Source organism: Octopus bimaculoides, chromosome 9 (assembly GCF_046866305.1).
Source record: "Octopus bimaculoides isolate indiv1 chromosome 9, ASM4686630v1, whole genome shotgun sequence".
Lineage (NCBI taxonomy): Eukaryota > Metazoa > Mollusca > Cephalopoda > Octopoda > Octopodidae > Octopus > Octopus bimaculoides.
In genome coordinates, this window is record NC_142936.1 from 77,777,067 (window position 1) to 77,784,566 (window position 7,500).

The following is a 7,500-nucleotide window of genomic DNA, read 5'->3' on the forward strand; positions in this document are numbered from 1 at the left end:
TTGACTGAGGACTGGCAAGCCAGAAGGCTGCACCAGACTCCAATCTGATCTGGCAGAGTTTCTACAGCTAGATGCCCTTCCTAACGCCAACTACTCCGAGAGTGTAGTGGGTGCTTTTACGTGATATATATATATATATATATATATATATATATTCATATATTCTCAAAATATATCACGTTAACTCGGTATATCAACCTGTAAAACGGCTGGGATGTCTTGTTTTTTAGTGTAATTTTGCTACCCATGGTAACTATTAACGTATTCAAATTATCGAAAGTTTCAATAACTGAGATAATATTAATACACATAAAATAATATACAATATATATATATATATATATATATATATATATATATATATATATATATATATATATACGGTTTAGATATAGATTCAAGGCTTGAATATGGTACTTATGCGAAGGCACCCGAATATCACATCCCAAAAGGATGGGTGATTAAAATCAAATAATAAGCAACACGGATTTCAAAAGTGATTGCAGTACGCACGTTTCATGCTACTTCAATTTATTTAAGTAATGTGAGCATTACCTTAAATGCAATATGAAGAGCAATCTTCAGCTGCACGAAAAAATGTAGAAAAAAAGACATATTACAAATGTGGCAACATATTAAAACCAAGTGGGAGAGAGCAGAGGAAGAATATATAAGTCCATCTTGACATAGCAGGGTCTATCAGGCTAGTAATTGATTCTAGACAAAAGTTTTAACTGTCTCAGAATTCTATTGTTTCTTATCTAGTGATGATAGCAAAGGGACAATTACTTCTAAAGAGAGGGAAGGTGTAAGCAGTATGCATGGGCAAGGCTATAAAAGTATTAGAATCTAGAGGTTTCACTGGTCATAGTAGTATCAGGTCATTTTATTACTATCAAAATGTTGAGGAATTAATGTTGAGGAATTATAGCCCTAGGTATATGGGTCAAATAGGTTTTTTACTTTTAGTCTGAATAGAGTAACAGTATAGTGGTACAGACAACAACAGAATTCTAACTAATGTTTACACAATAAGAGGTATGTTAATAAAATAAAATGAGATGTAGTTATCTTTCACAAAAATCATGAAATAATGTCAATATTGAATTCAGGGGCTCTGGATAGGGTGTAAAATTTAAGGATATTAAGTATATTAAGCATATAGTGATCATGAACACTATTTTGAATTATCTTTAAAAAAAAACTTATTAGCTGACGATAATGATACTATTTAGGAGACACATAGGTAAGCCTTATTTATATAATGTGAATAAAAGATAAAAATTATTATCGGATTTATATTAGTTTATAATAATGTGTATACTGATGTTTAAGGGACTGAGAAAAGAAAGGATGTTAGGAAATAACAAGGATAATCAATACAGGAATCTGATGACTGATTTAAGTAGATTAGATGTTAAGGATAGAGATCAGGAATATATGTTGTAAAGTTTCAATTACCAAAATAAATATGTGCTAGTTGATAGTTCTAGATGACTATAATAGAAGTAAGGTACTATAAATTTTGATAACTTTAGTTATTTAAATAAAAGTCCTATTTTTTAAAAAATTTAAAAGTGCGAGTAGAGCAATGCACACATGATACCCTAAGGTCTAATCTATTATTGATTAGATTAGGATTGTTCCTAAGTTTAAAAATTTCATATATTTCCATAGAACACAATTCACATCCATATCTATTATTTCTATAAGGTTGAGCTTTTCTTATAATTTCCCATTTAAGGCTAAAATTAATACTATTGTCTTTTAACTCCCAAATTTTACTTGCCAAAGTTGTACTATTTGCCTTATGTCTAAGTCTAAATGAAGATTTATGGTTATATATTCTGTTGTTGTCTGTACCACTATACTGTTACTCTATTCAGACTAAAAGTAAAAAACCTATTTGACCCATATACCTAGGGCTATAATTCCTCAACATTAATTCCTCAACATTTTGATAGTAATAAAATGACCTGATACTACTATGACCAGTGAAACCTCTAGATTCTAATACTTTTATAGCCTTGCCCATGCATACTGCTTACACCTTCCCTCTCTTTAGAAGTAATTGTCCCTTTGCTATCATCACTAGATAAGAAACAATAGAATTCTGAGACAGTTAAAACTTTTGTCTAGAATCAATTACTAGCCTGATAGACCCTGCTATGTCAAGATGGACTTATATATTCTTCCTCTGCTCTCTCCCACTTGGTTTTAATATGTTGCCACATTTGTAATATGTCTTTTTTTCTACATTTTTTCGTGCAGCTGAAGATTGCTCTTCATATTGCATTTAAGGTAATGCTCACATTACTTAAATAAATTGAAGTAGCATGAAACGTGCGTACTGCAATCACTTTTGAAATCCGTGTTGCTTATTATTTGATATATATATATATATATATATATATATATATATATATATATATATATATATGTATGTATATATACTTTTACATTTTTACTTGTTTCAGTTATTTTGACTGTGGCCATGCTGGAGCACCACCTTTTAGTTGAAGAAATCAATTCCTGCACTTATTCTTTGTAAGCCTGGTACTAGTAGAAGACACATGCCCAAGGTGCCAGCAGTGGAACTGAACCCGGAGCCATGTGGTTGGGAAGCAAGCATGCTTGCACCTAATGCCACGCCTGAGGTTTAGCAAATATAAGAATAGTACTTAAATACTATTTTATTTCTGATAAAAATCACTCATGTTCTTAACATCCATCAGCATTCCACAGCACCTCTTTGACAGCTCTCAAGCCACTCATACCAATGAAATAATACTACTCAGATTCTTAACCACTGGTTTTACATTACCAGTTGCGATGAAGCATATGGAGATCATTAAAATAGGAAAGTGAAAAATCATTAATTTATGTCTGTGTCAAGCAATCATATACTTAGCTGTCTGGAGAAGAATAAGAGCTTGACAACTCAGCAAAATGCTTCAATAGAATGAAATGACAAAGAGAATATGTTAAAGGAAAAAAAAAATGTAATACATAAAATAAATATGAATAAAAGAGTAAATCTGGGAAAAAACGAATAAAAAAGTAATAAAAAAAGAATCTGCTGATCCACAACATGAAAGGTTAGAAAGAAAATAACAATTGATCAGAGAACAAACAGGTGATATCTTATCCAACTTTAAATACATAAAGTTTAACATCTTCAGATATAGGGTGCCAACACAAAAAGCTAGTTTGTATGGAGTTTATAATGTATAAGAACCAGAAATGACATCAAAAGTTGATCCTAAAGATTTTTAAACAGAAGAACATACTGATAAATTAAAGACTATTTGGCAACATAATGTGGTAGTCCTGGTTGGGATGAATGTTACTGTTGTTTAGTCCTAGGAAACACTGTCTCCAGCTGGTTATACAACACAATATCTGTGTCCATATATTTTCGAACAGGGAAGTTGAGGAAGAGAAATAACTCAGAAACCGTGGGAGTCCACAGATATTGCTTTGTGCTGAGTGGAGATGCTGAACCCTCCTGTTCGAAAATATAAGGACGCAGATAGTTTGTTGTATAGCCAGCTGGAGATGGTGTTTCCTGGAACTAAACAACAGTAACATTCGTCCCAACCAAGACAGCCACATTATGTTGGCAAATAGTCTTTGCTTTAAAGTACTGTTACTGAATGTCTCTCATTGAGAGATTTAGAAATAACAATAATTCTATTTATAGTGATAAAATGTTTTCTTCAAATTTTCATTTCATATTTCAAGAGAAAACCAGGCTTGATTTACTAGCCGATGATCGAAAATGGGTAATTCTGAGTACTGGAAATTGGCGCCATTCACTGTGTGTGTATGTGTGTGTGTGTACACACACACACACATACACACACAAACATATATATATACATGTATATTGACTGGCTAACTGAGCTAACCCTTCATGTTGGGATTCTGTATCTCAAGAGGCATATACATGCTTCCATGCAAATGCATATAAGCATGTATATATGACTATAAATGCATACATTTTTTGCTGATTCAACTGATAATGGAACAGTAAACTATATATGTATATATGTATATATATATGTATATATATAATGATGTTTTGAGCGTACACCCTACAACAAAAGTGTTGAGAGTAAAAAAATGGAGACAGAATGAAAAAAAAAAACTGAGAGACAAAAAATGTATTCAGCATGATGAAATGTGTGTGTATATATATATATATATATATATATATATATATATATATATATATGAGGGGTTGCTGAAAGTCCCTGATTATCATGAAAGGCCTGTTTGAAAGCCCAACCTTTTGAATTTTTTACTGCATGACTGCAGTAATAAGCGTGTGAATTTGAAAGGCGAATGTGTGGAATAAAATCGTAATTAACCGATCTTCTTTCTTTTACCCAAAACCAGGTACTTTTTAGCACCCCTCCTAGTATATATTTATATATACATTCATATGTATATGTGTGTGTGTGTGTGTGTGTGTACATATGTGTATATGTATGTACAGGGTGATACAAAAGTCATCATACATAAGACCAGTTTATTTTCTTTTATATACATATATATATATATATATATATATATATATATATATATATATATATATATATATATATATATATATATATATATATATATATATATACACACACATATATATACATATGAAAGTTAGGGGGTTGGAAATGCATGTGAGTCTTTAAAAAAATTGTACGTTCAACTCCAAACTCCAAAACGATTTCTGTTATATCTCCGTAATCCAAATTGAAGATATGGCAGAGATTTGTAATTAGTTATATATATATATATATATATATATATATATATATATATATATATATATATATATAATCATAAATATATAGGGATTGACAGAAGCAGGTTACTGTCAATCCCTATATATTTATGATTATAAATGTTTTTTACCGAAGAAGGTTTTTTTCATACTGAGCTACCCGGCAGAATTGTTAATTATTAATTTTATTACTAATTGATGATTCCCTGCCCTGCATATCTATATCTATATATATATATATATATATATATATATATCTTAATATATAAATCTGAAATTGTGTGTTTGTGTGAAGCCTTTTTGAATGTTTATAGAAATCCACATTTTCCACTTTTTCGTAAAAATTTTACATCAATGGAATTTTCTCGATCTGAACTTTCCAGTGCAGTAATTAGATTTTTTAAATTCCGTTTACTTTGTGTGATTTAAGGGAGATTTGGCTGTTGTTTCTAGCAACTTTTATATTTCATCCCTGCTACCTGGAACGTCATTCTTACACACGCGCTCAACATAAAAATATAGAGAGTTAGAGTAAAAGAGGGAGAGGGAGAGAGAGAGAAAGTGATACATACAACGTGATAGATTAAACTTTCATCTCAGTATTCTTTACCTATTTTTCATAACATAGATACGTAAAAACACACACAACCACACATACATGACCTGTGACAACAACATACACATTGCACTCAATCTCTATTCATTTCTCCCCATCTTCCTCTCTCGCTCTCTCAAACGTATACATGTGTAAGTAAACACAATCATTCACATCGTGGTATATTTACAAAACATTGATGGCATAACTACAGAGTTGTATCCCCCAACTTTGGAAGGTCATAACTTTCATAAAAATGAATATTTATTTATGAAATTTTCTATGCATATATTATTTATTATGTAGATTCCAAATATACAAAAATTTTCGGTGAAACTGTTTTGGAAGGGGGTGGGGTACAATATTCGGAAATTCCACTTAAATTCCTCTTAACTTCCAGGAAAATGAATATTTTTTCATGAAATTTTGTACAAATGTATCTTGATGTATGTACATTTCAAGCATGTAGGAAGTTTGAAGGGAAACAACTGCAGGTTATTTTTAAGAAGTGTTCCCCACTCGGTGGTGTTTCGGAGCAAGTCGTCCATATTTGTTTCATTTTTCTCTATTATGTGCTTATGTGCATCCTTAGATTTCTAATAGGCAGTGAAGAGAAGCAGTCATAAGAAAACTTTTAACTATCCCTATTCCTTTCTCTCCCCCTCTCTACCTCTTCCTCTCTCGCTCTCTCAAAAGCATACACGTGCAAGTACACAATCATTCAGTAAAATATAACTCATGTTCGTCAATGTTTTGTAAATTTACCAAGATTTTCACTAGGGTGTTAGGGTTAGGGTTTTAGGGTCAGGGTTAAGGTTAAGGATTAATGTTACGGTTACGGTTTTTAGGGTCAGGGTTAGGGTTAGGGTTAGGGTTTAGGGTTAGTGTTAGGGTTAGTGTTAGGATTAGGGTTGGGTAATCGTGCGGGTGTTAATCTGAAAAATTACAGATATGTGAAAAGTACCGACACTGCCATCTATTATAACTTTTGTTGTTCTGTTTAATATATACATAGATTATGCCTCCAAAGAAGAGAGTTTGCTGGGGAAAGACAGCAACCGGTTTAAAATGACAGCAACAGACTGCAGTAATGCATCACATTCCAGAAGCTATTTTGAACATAATGCAAAATGGTGCATCAACATCTTCTGCCCAATCTGATAGAATTCTGGCAAAACTGTGTAGCAACAGATCGCCAGCAATTGCTTCATCAGAAATTGCCGTCCTAGCTCCTGCTGAAAGGGATTACCCTGCTATGTATAATCAGGGCAGCGCAAAAAGTTGTTTTGCACAAGCATTTCTATAGCCAATTACACGGATGAAATTTCCGTATGCTTAATAATTTTACGCAAAACAGCCTTCAGACTTTCCCTATTAATTTCATCGTCTTTTGAATTATGAACATATTTACATCATAAGGGTTTTTTCGTTGTAAGGCTTTCTATTTTAGTTGGTTTTCAGCTAGCAAGACTTATCGTAGATGGCATAATAAGTCACACCCGGACAAGGTCGGGTTATACTGCTAGTATATATATATATATATATATATCATCATCATCATCGTTTAACGTCTGCTTTCCATGCTAGCATGGGTTGGACGATTTGACTGAGGACTGGTGAACCAGATGGCTACACAAGGCTCCAATCTGATTTGGCGGAGTTTCTACAGCTGGATGCCCTTCCTAACGCCAACTGCTCCAAGAGTGTATATATATATATATATATATATATATATATATATATATATATATGTATATATATATATATAAAAGAGAGAGAAAGAGAGACAGACAGAGATAGATAGATAGATAGATAGATAGATAGATAGATAGATAGAGAGAGAAATATACACAGAGGCAGATTTAAAGGGAGACCCATATTTTTTTAATATCAAAATACAAAACTATGAAATTTTCATGTTCTACATTATATTGTTCTTCAAAATTTAATCCTCCGACCAGAAAAGGAATGAAAAACAAGCAAAAAAAAAAAAAAAAAGAAAATGTCACAATTATTGAAAGATTGTTATAAAGACAAGCAGTGTAGACCAGCCATCCGTAAAATGATAATATATCATTTCCCACACTTTGTAACAAACTTAAAGAATTGCAAATGG

The 7,500-nt window shown here is 32.0% G+C and overlaps 1 protein-coding gene across 7 annotated transcripts in view; it reads left to right on the forward strand.

Annotated features, from left to right (window-relative positions):
• The window catches only part of LOC106868256 (uncharacterized), a 211,202-nt gene that overhangs the window by 159,073 nt on the left and 44,629 nt on the right, over positions 1-7,500 (forward strand). The window lies entirely within an intron of this gene.